Source organism: Danio rerio, chromosome 24, assembly GCF_049306965.1.
Source record: "Danio rerio strain Tuebingen ecotype United States chromosome 24, GRCz12tu, whole genome shotgun sequence".
Classification (NCBI taxonomy): domain Eukaryota; kingdom Metazoa; phylum Chordata; class Actinopteri; order Cypriniformes; family Danionidae; genus Danio; species Danio rerio.
Window position 1 is genome coordinate 2,296,809 of NC_133199.1, and position 15,827 is coordinate 2,312,635.

General features: G+C 32.9%; 1 protein-coding gene across 4 annotated transcripts in view; it reads right to left on the minus strand.

The window, feature by feature from the left end:
- pard3aa (par-3 family cell polarity regulator alpha, a) overlaps window positions 1–15,827 on the minus strand; it is a 652,414-nt gene that overhangs the window by 584,815 nt on the left and 51,772 nt on the right. The gene's annotated exons all lie outside the window — the stretch shown is intronic.

Here is a 15,827-nt window from a genome sequence, read left to right on the forward strand (position 1 = left end):
GGATGGATGTGTAAATGGATGGATGGGTTTATGGATGATGAATGTGTGTATGGATGAATGGTTGGATGAACAGATGGACGGATGGATGACTAGATGGATGGGATAATGAATGTTGGATGGATGTAAGTGTAAGTACATGAAAGGGTGGATAAATGGATGGATGTCTGGGTGGATGGGTTTACAATGATAGATGGATGGATGGATGGATGGATGGAAGCATAGACATATGGAAGGGTGGATGACTGGATGGACCTATGAGTGGATGGATTTATGGATGATCGATGTGTGGGTGGATTTATGGATGGATGGATGGATGGATGGACGGAAGGATAAATGGATCGATGTGTAAAAGGATGGATGAGTTAATGGATAATGGATGTGTGGGTGGATGAATGGTTGGATGGACAGATGGATGGATGGATGGATGGATTGATGGAAGGAAGAATTGATGGATCGATGTGTAAAAGGATGGATGAGTTTATGGATGATCGATGTGTGGGTGGATGAATGGTTGGATGGACAGATAGATGGATGGATGACTAGATGGATGGGATAATGAATGTTGGATGGATGTAAGTGTAAGTACATGAAAGGGTGGATAAATGGATGGATGTCTGGGTGGATGGGTTTACAATGATAGATGGATGGATGGATGGATGGATGGATGGATGGATGGATGGATGGATGGATGGAAGCATAGACATATGGAAGGGTGGATGACTGGATGGACCTATGAGTGGATGGATTTATGGATGATCGATGTGTGGGTGGATGAATGGTTGGATGGACAGATAGATGGATGGTTGGATGGACGAAAGCGTAGATGGATGGATGAATATACAGATATTATGGGGTTTCTTTTATGCGTTCACTGCTATCTTCAGAAAAATCATCAGTCAGACAAATCTGAAGGAGTTTGAGTCTTGGAAAAGTCAGACATTTTAATAAAGAAGAAGAAATAGCAACATCATTAGCATGACAAAACAAATTAGGACAGTAGGGAATAATGAAAGGATCATTACAACAGCAGTAGCCGTTAATGCCAGATCTCTGACTGAACTAAACATGATGATCAGCCAGTGAATGTAATGTCTCTCAGTCTCGGCTCATCTGAAGTGCTGTAATCTCATATTTGGGCAGAGCTGATCGGCCCACATCAGCTTGGCATCACACACTCTGGCAGAGCTTCAAAGCCTGCTGACGAACAAGATGAAAACAGGGAAAAGTGGGGTCGCACACCGGTGGAGAGCCAATCAGAGTAGAGCCGAACGCTTGCCAGTGTATGTGGGCCGTCTGACCAGAGTAAAGAGCGGTTTAGATCTCTCACTGCACTGTTCATGCCTAATCTGACGCATTTTCAAGTAAAACAGGATTTTCAATCAGAAAAAAGGGTCACGCACAAAATCTTTTACACTTGAGTAACTTATCAGATCAGGAATAGTCTCTTCAATATGTCAAATGTTATGGGCGCCTTGTGACATCAGACAGAAACTCTTAGCATGCTTTTAACACACTGCTAACATGTTTTAACATGTTATTAGCATGTTGCTAACATTAGGCTTTTTAACTTATATTACTTGTCTTTTACCATCAATGAAATCTTTTTTTAAGGTTAAGTTAAAAAAGTAATTGCTTAAATTCTTGCTAAAATGTTGCTAGCTTGTTTTAGAAAGCAGCATATTTAACATAAATAATGTGCGACTAAGAAAATTATACAACGATCTTAGTTTGTTTTAACATGCTAATAATGCTGCTAACTTTTTAGCACATTGCTACCATTTTACTAATATGAATGGATGGTTGAGTGGGTGGGTGTAAGGATGGATTTATGGATGCATAGACGAATGGATGGATGGTTAAGTGGATGGTTGAGTGGAAGGATGGATGGATGGATGGATGGATGGATGGATGGTTGAATGGGTGGGTGGGACTATGGATGATGTATGAATATATGTGTGGTTGGATGGATGGATGGATGGATGGTTAAGTGGGTGGGTAGGTCTATGAATAGATTTATGGCTGGATATGTGGGTGGGTGGAGGGATGGATGGATGATTGAGTGGATAGGTAGGTGTATGGATGGATTTATGGATGGATGGGTGTATGGGTGGATTTGTGGGTGGTTGGATGGTTTCTGGATAAATGGTTGAGTGTATTGGATGTATGGTAGAGCGGGTGGATGAATTTATGGATGGATGGGTGGATGGATGGATGGATAAATGGATGGTTGGTTGGTTGACTGGCTGGTTGGGTGGGTGGGTGTATAAATGTATGTGTGTAAAAATGGATGTGTGGGAGGATGGATGGATGGATGGATGGATGGTTAATTGGGTGGCTGTATGGATGTATGTGTGGGTGGATGGATGGATAGATGGATGGGTGGGTGTATGGATGGATAGATGGATGCATGAGTGGGTGGGTGGGTGTATGGATAGATTTATGGATGGATGGATGTGTGGGTGAATTGATTGATAGATGTGTGGGTGGATGGATAGATGGGTGGGAGGTTGGATAGGTGGATGGATGGGCAAACTTTTAAGGTTAAGTTTTTCATTAGCTTTTAGCTTAATGCTAATTAAATTAAAAAAAATTCAAAACTTGAACAAAAAAATCTTACAAACAATGTTACTATTCACAGACAGAACAGACTATTCATCCCCAAAATATTTTGTAATGAACCGAGAACAACACAAAGCCATTGAAACATGAAACTAATTAATTCCACTTAGCCTGATTAGACTAAGAGCAATACTGAAAGCACAAACAATCATCCATCCTAATACTTCACCAACCGCAACATAATTCCGCTGAATCATAAGCCACAATCAGAGGAACACGACCCATCCAAAAGAACAACTCTGAAACAAATGTCAACAAGTTCATCCAAGCTTTAACAGAGTTAATCTGGAAGACATTTTCTGGCCACAAACCCAGAACAAGATTCAGCAAATATCTGAGCAGATCGGCTGCTGAGACGACACGCTTCTCCCACATCCAGGGACTCACATGCGGATTTAACATCAATGGAGCCGATAATCGCCAGAAGATGGATGGAGACGGGGGTGAAATGAGAAGGAGAGGCAGAAATAATTTATGAAGCAGGGTTTGTGTGATTTAAGACAGGAACTGTGTCCATGGAGAAATGAAGACATTGTCCTATCACTGAGTGAGGGAGGAGTGATGAAAATGAAGGATGAACTTATTGAAGGGAAAATAAAAGGTCGAGCAGAAGATGGTGTCTGCTACCGAGAGAAAAGAGACAAATACTTCAGCCTGAATCTAAAATAGAGTAATCATGATCACACACACAATCATGCAAGCTGACAGTAGTTCCTTATGATGCTGAACAGAGCTGTGGGATATCACATATTAACTCATGGCTGTCAGGATTGCTTGATTCTAATTGGTCAGTCATAACATTGCACAATATGTTTTTCCCAGATAACAACTAGAAACTAATAACACTGGATCATCTGGGAGCTACAAATCATCCTGACCATTAGTGAATACATTCACATCCATATTCATATTATTGACTGTTTGGCGCCACCTTGTGATTGAATAATGAAGTTAGTGTATGCTCCATTCAGCCATTTTAGTTTGTCAGCTTTGTCTTCAATTCAGGAATTAATATTAAGCCTCAGATCAATGTGCTTTGTGTCTTATTTTAACGTTTTGTTTCAAGTAGCCATGTAATAAGTGGGATAGAGTAGATCCAGGCGGTTGTTTTTGAAGAATATATATATATATATATATTGTCAGGAAACAGAACGGACACAAGTACAGGTCTCTCCTAAAAATTTATTCCTAACAAAAATTAACCAAATGGGCTTAAGCACAGGGACAAAAATTCAAAATCAAATTTTCAACAAAAACTGCTCCGAAGAGGATAGAAATCGTACTGGGATCCTGAAGGGGGTCTCAAGAACATAGAATAAACAAAATAAAACGAAAACAAAATTCAAGATCAATCAGAAGAAAGAGCTCCAAAACAGTCAACAAAAACCACTCCGTAGAGGGGAAAAAAAAGTCTCTCTGGGTGTAGTTTCAAGTTTACTCAGCAGGGGGCGATACGGTGGTAAACTGGATCAGGCGGGCGGCAGAGCTGAGAGGGAGAAGAAGAGTGGGACAGGTGATGGAGGGGAAAACCAATCCCAGAGATTGGAGACAATTGGCCAACCACGGTGGATAAACAAAACAGAAACAGGAGATGACAGAGAGGGGTCAAAACAGCGACAAATAAATGGGATAACTAACCAGAAGACAGACACGAAACAACAGGAACTGACTGGACTGGGCGAAACTGAGAGTATGCTGACTACAAACAAACGACAACGATCTGACAAATGACAACAAGCGGAGAGCGAACTAAATAGAGGGGAAATTACAGCAAGACAGGTGAGTGAAATTGGTTTAATTGAATAATAGGTATGAGTGGGAAGATGGGTGGAGACGGGTCAAAGAAAGCATGTGGCGAGAGAGCGATCAAAATACAACACGTGCTAGAATACATGTAAACAAATGCAAAACAGAAACAAACCCAGGTGACCAGACAGAGGACCTGACATATATATATATATATATATATATATATATATATATATATACAGGGTGGGCCATTTACTGTATTTGCATACACCTTAATAAAATGGGAATGGTTGGTGATATTAACGTCCTGTTTGTGCCACATTAGTATATGTGAGGGGGCAAACTTTTCAAGATGGGTGGTGACTAAGTCGGCCATCTTAGATTCAACTTTTGTTATTTCAATAGGAAGAGGGTCATGTGACACATCAAACTTATATTAATTTTACAAGAAAAGCAATGGTGTGTTTGATTTTAACAGAACTTTATTCTTTCCTGAGTTATTTACAAGTTTCTGACCACTTATAAAATGTGTTCAATGTGCTGCCCATTGTGTTGGATTGTCAATGCAGCCCTCCCCTCCCACTCTTCACACACTGATAGCTGCACCGCTGGAGAAATGCCAGCACAGGCTTCCAGTATCCATAGTTTCAGGTGCTGCACATCTTGTATCTCTACACCATAGACAGTTGCCTTGAGGTAACCCCAAAGATAAAAGTCTAAAGGGGTCAGATCAGGAGACGCCGAAATAAAACAGATAAGTCTTTCTCCAGAAGAAAAAATATTATAGGAAATACTGTGGAAAATTCCTGAATCTGTTCAACATCATTGGGCAAATATTTGAAAAGAAATAAACATTTGATTACAACTGTATGTCGCAGAATAACAAAATATCGCAAAATATTATCTATTTGCTCAATTTTTTTACTCCACACCGTCAAACCTACAGAACAAACAGGTCTTTGTTCACCACAAACGCATCAGTTTTCATCCGCTCACGTGCCTCAAAAGGAGGCCGACGCTCTAGATTAGTGGTGATGGATTGTAATAACCTCCCACTGCAAGAATAGACGCTCCTCCAAAAGGAAGAATAGACAGGACGCTTCTGTCAACACGTCATTAATAACTCAATGAAGTAATACTGAATCACAGCGCTGAACAAATCCGGGCTTCACTACAGCAATAAGAGCAGCTCAGGACTCATCCATCTCCATCCAGAGGAGGAAAGACTGAAACGGTGTCCGCTGCCAAATGCAGAGTTGTGCAAATATTGCTTTTTCATGAACACGTCTCCTTTGATTTCAGTCATTCTCTCAGATGCAATCCTCAGTTGTGCAGCAGATATTTGCTGATCATCAAACAATTAAATTTATCGTGCTTTGAACGTGTAAAGCATTGATATCATACTTTGGCTATGCAATATTGCAAAAAATCTGAGAATGCAATATTTTTTTTCTGCAATATACAGTTAAAGTCAGAATTATTCGCACTCCAGAATCAGGAATTTTTCACAGTATTTTTCTTTTTTTTTTTGTATTTTTGTTTTTTCTTCTGGAGAAAGTCTTTTTTTTTAAAAAAAAGGCCATTTTAAGGTCAATATTATTAGCTCCCTTAAGCAATAGTTTGTTGTTTTTAATTGTCTCCAGAACAAACCACTGTTATACAATGACTATTACCCTAACTTACCCAATTAACCTAGTTAAGCCTTCAAGGTTGCGTTTACACTGCAGATCTTGATGGTCAATTCCGATTTTGTGACTGTATCAGATTTTTTGCTGATCTACCGGCTTACGCATGCGCAGCACATATGTCGAGCAGAAGCAGCACGCAGGTGTTTGCCTTTCACACCAACTGTGTCTGCAGCGCGCAGCTTAGTGGCAGCTGCTGCACAGATCACTCTATCTCTGTCTATTCTACCTAGTTCTCTCTCTCTCTCTCTCTCTCTCTCTCTCTATATATATATATATATATATATATATATATATATATATATATATATATATATATATATATATATATATATATATATATATATATATTAATGGTCACACTTTACAATAAGGTTTATTAGTTAATGTTAATTAATGCATTTACTAACATGAACAAACAATGAACAATACATCTACTACTGCATTTGTTGATGTTAGTTAACGTTAGTTAATGAAAATACAGTAGTTGATTGTTAGTTCATGTTAACTCATGGTGCATTAACTAATGTTAACAAGCATGGACTTGGATGTTAATAATGCATTAGTAAATGTTCAATTATGATTAATAAATGATGTGTGTGTGTTGTTCATGGTTAGTTCATGTTAGTACATGTATTAACTTATGAACCTTATTGTAAAGTGTTACTATATATATATATATATATATATATATATATATATATATATATATATATATATATATATATATATATACACACACACACACTTTTTTTTACTTTTCAGGCCCCCGGCGACTTCCTCCTATGCTGTTTCCTTAACCTGTAAGTCTTTATCTTACAAATGATATAGATCATACAGTACCGTCTGCTTCTCAAGCTCTATGAGGAGTGTCATTCATGTCTGGTGCACTCAAAAGACAATCGCTTGTGAAATTATGTCATTTGTTTTTGATTGTCAGGAAGATGTAGGCCTAGTTATATTTATAATTATACAGTACAGTTATAATGATATTTATGCATGATCAAACTAGTGTGCAACTCACTAAGCAAAACTGATACTAATATTGTTTTACATTTAGTTTTGTAGTTCGGGCCTAAAAAAATATTTGTTGCAGTTTTTAATCGTTCATTTGACCGACTATATATAAGTCAGAGGATATTATTGATGCATTTATTGGGTAAAATTGCTACTTGTTTTTGGTCATTATCAATGCAGTTATTTAAATTGAGCGTGAGCAGCACGGCAAAAATAGACCCAGCGCTGAAACTATTGCGGCACTGCTGCTTCAGCGACGCTCACGCCTATGAAAGCTCTAATCTGTTTACATGCTTTAATATGAATGAACTATATTATAAACCTTAGTATTTGGCTGGAGTGCAGTGAGTGCACTATTCTGTGCTTCTGAATGCCTGTATTCAAATGTCGTGTTTCGTCTGGTGCAAAAAGCCCATGCATAGAGAGCCTTTCTGAATGAATAAAACACGCTGTTTTCCATCAAGGCAACCCGAGGTGCAGAAACATAGTGAACAAGAATGTTCACTGAGCATGTTTCTGAAATATTTGCAAACATATTATTTCTATGCTTTTGAAGAGCCTAAAACGTACATACAGCACCTTTAAGCCCAAAATCTTGAAATATATCTAGTCAATATTATGTGCTGTCATCACTGCAAAGATGAAAGAAATCAGTTATTAGTCATTAGTTATAAAAACTATCATATTTAGAAATATGGTGAAAAAATATTCATTATTAAACAGAAATTCAGAAGGGCTTCAACTGTATTTATAACAACATCTAGAATGATAAAAGCTTCAGTAATTAAATCACAACAGGTAAATTACCAGACAGAAGCATTTTAAGGAGCCAGACAGACGCTCCATTGTCAAACCTTTGACTTTCTCCAGGGCGAACGGCGAGGAAGTGAATTCACAAAAGAGCAAAATGCTTAATGAAAGCGCAACAATGCTGAAGATCTTTACAAATCATTCCAGAACCAACCGCACACTTTATCTGTGTGAAATCGAGGTGGTTGGGCGACGTGTCATGACACTCTGGATGGCTGTAAAGCACCGACTGTATCAAAGAGCCATTGTGAGACGCACACCTGAGGCAAGAGACCTGCCGGGGAGACACTTTATCTTGGAGAACACTAAATATACCCTCCTCACGTCAACTTACATTTACTAGACAAACTGTTTAATGATCTGCATGGCAAAATGCATGGGAGAAAATTCTAAACTCGACAAATGGGGTCTAAAATTTAAAAAACAATAGAAAAATTAAAAATACAGATGAAGTCAGAGTTAATAGCTATCCTGAATATATTTTTCGCCCAATTTCTGTTAACGGAGAGCAGATTTTTGCCACACATTTCTAAACATAATAATTTTAATAACTCATTTCTAATAACTGATTTCTTTTATCTTTGCCATGATGACAGCACATAATATTTGACTACATTCAGCTTAAAGTGACATTTAAAAGCTTAAATAGGGTAATTAGGGTAAAGTTCGGGTAATTGGGCAAGTCATTGTATAACAGTGGTTTGTTCTGGAGACACTCTAAAACAAATATTGCTTAAGGGGGCTAATAATATTGACCTTAAAATGGTTTAGAAAAAACTTTTTAACTGCATATAGCCGAAAAATAAAAAAAACATTTAAGATTTTCTCCAGAAGAAAAAAATATTCTAGCATATTATATTTTAATTTCATAACATCATTTGGGAAATATTTGAAAAGTGTATATATAAGGTGCACATCATAAATGAGTATACCTCTTAAATCTCTTTTAAATGAATACTTTGATGCAATACAAAAATATTTATTAAAAAAATGTGTTCATATATAGCCCTAAACTGAATCTTTAAAATAACGTAAGATCAAGGTGCAGTAATTAGTCCACCCTAAGGAATGTATTATGGAAAAATAGTCATTAAAATTATGAGAAGTATAAAAAATATCATTTAGTTTAAATTTTTTAGTTTTTTTTTTGACAACACCTTATTTGAATTTAAATATTTTACCTATAAATACAAAAACAAACATTATTTATTTATTTGTTTATTTATTTGTTTATTTATTTGTTTATTTATTTGTTTATTTATTTAATTTTATTTATTTATTTTTATTTATTTATTTTTTTATTTAATTTTATTTATTTATTTATTTAATTTTATTTATTTTTATTAATCTATTCATTTATTTATTTAATTCACTGTTTTGCATTTATTTAAATAAAATTAAGTAAAACATAGTATTGTCAAACAATAATAATATCAATATTAGTTAGTAAAGATGCTCCAAATCTGTCTGTAATATTTTACTGTATATATAGCGCTAAGCATTGAGTACATTCTGAAAATGAATATTTCTCTCCACTTCTCAGTGTATTTTACTGCATTTAAACAAAACAGATTTATTAAACAGATATATATTTATTAGAATAATATTTTAGTCGCCAAACATATTTAGAAACTGAAAGATAATACAACTAAATTCAAGCTAAATATTGCAAGAATAAATTACACTGTTTTCTATTCCTCACAGACACAAACTCATTCCTGTCAAAAATTAAACACAGAGATCTCCGACATCACTTCCTCCACTGGAGATAACATCAGTTCAGCGCTGATCTCTGATATGATCTTTACAACACAAGACGTCTGCGAGCTGACTGAGTACAAGAAGACACTTGTTCTTGTTCAGTGTGTTTGCGCTGCTGTTTGTCTGAGTCAGAACTGAGCAAACAGCTGAACCAGTCTTTGACTTCACAGCAATAACGTATAATTTATTCAGCATTAATACAATATGGTTCAAAGTCAATGCAGTATTTACTATAAATTACTATAGTATTGTTTTCCGTGAACCAATCCTGAGAACTGTTGCTTTTCTGTCCTATACATTAGTTGTTCAACAAGTACGACTGCAGGTCTGTCTGAAGTCACTGTAATCTAAATGATTATTCATTATTAAGCACCAATAATTACTGTAAAAACCGTCAAACACACTCCGTTCGGTAACAAAAGAACTGGTTTTTAAACTTTAGATTAAAGAAACATCATGATGAGCACACAGGGCATGCTTTACACATCATCAAGCATAACTGATGGTATTAATTAATACTTCACAGGCGTAATTATTATTATTGTTGGCACCCTAATTAGGAGCAGAAAGTGTTTACGGTTGGTTTGTCTTTAAATCTTTCGCCACAAGACTGCGACAACATCAGCTTCTGCGATGCAAACTTCAGACAGCGATGATAGGCATATATTTCCAGAGGGCGAGCGCTCATTAATAGCCGTTGAGTGTGCGTGTTAAGGCTTGCCTGAGAGAGCGCATGATGAAGTGACAATGCTGGCGCAAAAGAAAGAAAAGCAGGAAAATAAAGACACGGGTCTGAAGGGACAGAAGACGAACACTTCTCTGTTTCTGGCGAGTCGTGACATGTAATCTGTACTGTGAAATTAGATGTCAATCTGACTGTACATTCACACTGTACATCTCTGAGCAGAAGAGCTCAATGGAGAGATTTAGGAGAACGGCGTGGCCTTCAGAAACTGTCATGAGCTCATCGCTCAGTCTTTTCTTCAGCTCACACTTGAATAGACGATAAAAATCAATCAATTCTGACAGAAAAGCATAGTGATGAAGTTAACATGAGGGTGACCTGCACGCAGCAGTGGATTATGTCTAGAAACTGAGTTAGAAGTGAACTTTTAAGCATTTTTCACTGCATCAAAGGAGCTATACTTTAAAACACAACTCTGAGCTCATGAAACTGGGCTTCGCTAGAAGAGTACAACTGAAAAGAAGAAAACCACGGTTGTCCAATAATTTGCCTAAATAACCTAGCATGCAAACTGCACTTTAAGTGGAATACTATAACATAGACATAAGAAATTAGTTACTTTAATAAACACACTTTCAAGAATTAATTTAGGAAGTGTTGAAAAAAACAAAAGACAAAGAAAAAGACAAACCAAAGACAAGCAAAACTACACAAAACAAAAGTAAAATAAATAAATAACTAAATAAATAACTAACTAAATAAATAAATAAATAAATAAACAAGAACCAAACCAAAAACAGGCAAAAATTTACAAAACAAAAGTCAAGAAAAACAAACAAAAGTCACACTGAATATAAATTAATGAATAAATAAATAAATAAATAAATAAATAAATAAATAAATAAATAAATAAATAAATAAATAAATAAAAACAAGAACCAACCAAATACAGGCAAAACTAGACAAAATAAAAGTCAAGCAAAGCAAACAAAAAATACACATAAATAATAAATAAATAAATAAATAAATAAATAAATAAATAAATAAATAAATAAATAAATAAATAAATAAATAAATAAATAAATAAATAAAAACAAGAACCAACCAAATACAGGCAAAACTAGACAAAATAAAAGTCAAGCAAAGCAAACAAAAAATACACATAAATAAATAAATAAATAAATAAATAAATAAATAAATAAAAGAACGAAGGCAAAAACAGACAAAACTAGACAAAAAAAAGTCAAGCAAAACAAACAAAAATTACACATAAATAAATAAATAAATAAATAAATAAATAAATAAATAAATAAATAAATAAATAAATAAATAAATAAAAACAAGAACCAAACCAAATACAGGCAAAACTAGACTAAACAAAAGTCAAGCAAAACAAACAAAAATTACAAATAAATAAATAAATAAATAAATACAAGAACGAAAGCAAAAACAGGCAAAACTAGACGAAACAAAAGTCAAGCAAAACAAACAAAAATTTGACATAAGTAAATAAATAAATAAATAAATAAATAAATAAATAAATAAATAAATAAAAACAAGAACCAACCCAAATACAGGCAAAACTAGACTAAACAAAAGTCAAGCAAAACAAACAAAAATTTGACATAAGTAAATAAATAAATAAAGACAAAAAGAGAAAGACAAAGAAATTTAATAGATATAAACAAAACAAAAAGTCACACTGTACACAAACAACATTTCAGCTGAATGTGTTGAATCTGGATGATCGTCTTGCACTGAAGACTTATAAAAACAGAGCTCTGAGCTCATGAATCTGGGCTTCGCTACAGAAGAGTTCATGGAGGACAGCAGAGAAGATGTAGGAGAGGGAAATGGCAATTAGATCCTGAAGTTTATGAGGAATGAATGGAGAGGAGGAAAGCTGTTGAGGTAAGCCTTGGGTTTTAGCCTCGCTCTACAGGGTGTTTGCCAAAGGCTCCAGCCAAAATCACACTGGCTGAACGGAGAATCAGAAAAGCAGCATCAGAGCCACTGCAAACACAGCCGTCATCAAGTATCTGCCACAACACGGCATGAGCACATATGAACAGTTCATCTCTGAGAGAAAAAAACACTGGAACTGGTCACATGAGTGTCCTGAAGTGGCCTGCATACAGTTGATTTACTTTTAGTTTTAATTAAATGTAAAAAAAAAAATGCAGATGATGATAATAATTATTGTAATTACACTTTTAAATTCAAATAAAACAATAAATAAATAAATAATTAAATTTAATAATAATAATAACTATTTGGTGTTATTGTTATTCTGTTATTATTATTATTATTATTATTATTATTATTATTATTATTATTATTATTAATAATAATACAAATAATAATAATAATAATAATAATGGTAGTAATTGTTGCAGTATAAATAATAATAATAATAATAATAATAATAATGGTAGTAATTGTTGCAGTATAAATAATAATAATAATAATAAGATTAATAATAATAATAATAATAATAATAATAATAATAATAATAATAATAATAATGGTAGTAATTGTTGCAGTATAAATAATAATAATAATAATAATAATAATAATAATAATAATAATAATAATGGTAGTAATTGTTGCAGTATAAATAATAATAATAATAATAATAATAATAATAATAATAATAATAATAATAATAATAATAATGGTAGTTATTGTTGTAATATAAATGTTAATATAATAATAAAAATAGCAGTAATTCTTTCTTTTTTCTTTAGTGTAATTACTGAATACAAATCTGAAAATTACTAATTAATTAGCATTTAATCTAGTATTAACTGAGTAATACTGAATATTAATATGTCTATTGGGATGAATCAATAGATAGCTTCCTCTTGGGATCTCCAGACCTTCTTCAGGTGCTAAATCATGACACCTTACAGTATCTTTAGCACACTGCCCACAGGTGTTAACACACTGCTAAGATGAAACATGTTGCTAAGATACAAGCATTGGTATTAAAGATGGATTCAGACTTTTTTTGTGTCCCGAGAGAGTTTACTGCGCAATGCTGATGTCATGCTTTAATAATAACTGTGTGTGAGAAAGACAACATCCCTGAGTCTTTAACACTGAATGAGCCTGTAAAAAGACGTGATTAAAGCAGGAAGAGCATTACAGATGATGTGTCTGCCTGTGGTCGGGTACAACTGTGGCGTTTAGGAAATACACAAAAATAAGAAAGATTATTATTATTTTTTATTATTATTATTTTATCTTATTTTATCTATTTTAATTATATATAATAATTATTATTATTGTTATTTAGTATTATGATCATGATTAATATGATGATGATGATGATGATGATGATGATGATTATGATTATTTACATTTTTTTATTTATGTATTTATATAATTATTTATTTGTAATTATTATTTTATTATATTATTTATGCATTTATATAAAAATTATTATTAGTATTATTAATTAATTAATTATTATTTTGTTTATTTTATTGTTTATATTTATTATTATTATTATTTCTTATTATTTTATTTATTTGTGTATTTATATAATAATTATTATTATTTAGAATTATTATTATGATTATTATGATTATGGTTGTTATTATTATTTATTTATTGTTTTAACTGTTTTATATTTATGTTTTTATATATTTTTATAATTATTATTTTATTTATTTTGTTATTCATGTATTTATATAATAATAATAATAATAATAATACTTATTATTATTATTATTATTATTATTATTATTATTATTATCATTATCATTATAATAATAATTATTATTATTATTCATTATAATTAGTATTTGATTAATTAATAATTTGTTAATTTATTATTTGTTATTATTAATAATATTATTATTTAAAATATATAAGTTCAGTGTTTTCTGTTTTGTAATCATTATTGTATGTAAATAAATAAATTGAAATGAATAAATGAGTGGCTGTTCAGACAGATTGATGAAAGAGAAGAGGAGCATAAATTGGTGCTCCTATCAATAATAATAATAATAATAATAATAATAATAATAATAGTGTTAAAAAATAAAATCTAAACAAAAACTAAATTAAAAGAAAACAAAGTTAAACAAAAACTAAGCCAAAAGAAGAAAAATATCACCAAACAAAAATAAATAACACACAGGAATCTACAACAAAGCAAAAATAGCTAACAAAAAGAAACAAAGATAAACAAACACCAAGCCAACATAACACCAAACAAAAGAAAAAAACACAACAATCTACGCCAAAGTGAATAAAAAGTAAATAAAGGCCAACTCGACGCCAGCACATTGTAACTAATTGCTTCATTCATGGTCTGCTTCCAGAAGTGTGCGGTCGATTAACACAATTAATGTCTTCTGCCGTGTTTATTTAGCTCTGTCTGCTAATATTAACTGTGCTCTGGGCACTCGGCCAGGACTGATCTGTGTTAAACAGCAGGAGCTCCATTCACTGTTCTGGACAAACACAACACAAAACTGACCCTGAGTCTGAAGAACAGATTGAGGAAAGATGAGGAGAATCAATGCATTGTGTGGGAAAACTGTCAATCTGCAGACGACGAGTGAACAGCATATAACTATACAGCTAAGTTTTAAGTCCCCTGTGAAATGTTTTTTTTGTTCCTTTTTCAAATATTTCCTAGTGCAAGTCGGCCTGTCACGGTCTCTATTTTTTGTTGTACGATATATTGCACGAAAATATTTTGTAATAAACAATATTTTTGTCATTCTATGTCAAAAAAGCTAGCAAAAAGAAACAAAGTTAAACAAAAACCAAGCCAAAATAACAAAAATAGCACTAAACAAAAATAAACATCACAAAAAACACAACAGTCTACGCCAAAGCAAACAAAAAGTAAACAAAAATAAACAAAAGTTAAGCAAAAACGAAGCCAAGATAACAAAAATAGCACTAAACAAAAATAAACATCACAAAAAACACAATAGTCTACGCCAAAGCAAACAAAAATAAATAAAAGTTAAACAAAAACCAAGCCAAGATAACAAAAATAGCACCAAACTAAAAGAAACAACACACACAACAATCTGCACAAAAGCAAACAAGGAATAAACGAAAAGAAACAAGGTTAAACAAAAACCAAGCCAATATAACAAAAAAGCACAAATAACACCAAACAAAATGAAAAAAAACACAACAATCTACACCAAAGCAAAAAGCAAACAAAAATAAACAATAAAAAAACAAGCCAAAATAACAAAAATAGCACTAATAACACAAAAAAACACAACAATCTACACCAAAGCAAACAAAAAGCAAACAAAAGTTAAACAAAAACCAAGACAAAAAAAACAAAAATAGCATCAAACTAAAAGAAACAACACACATTAATCTACACCAAAGCAAAAAAGCAAACAAAAATAGACAAAACAAAAACCAAGCCAAGATAACAAAAATAGCACTAATAACATCAAACAAAAAGTAACAACACACAACAATCTACACCAAAGCAAAAAAGCAAACAAAAATAGACA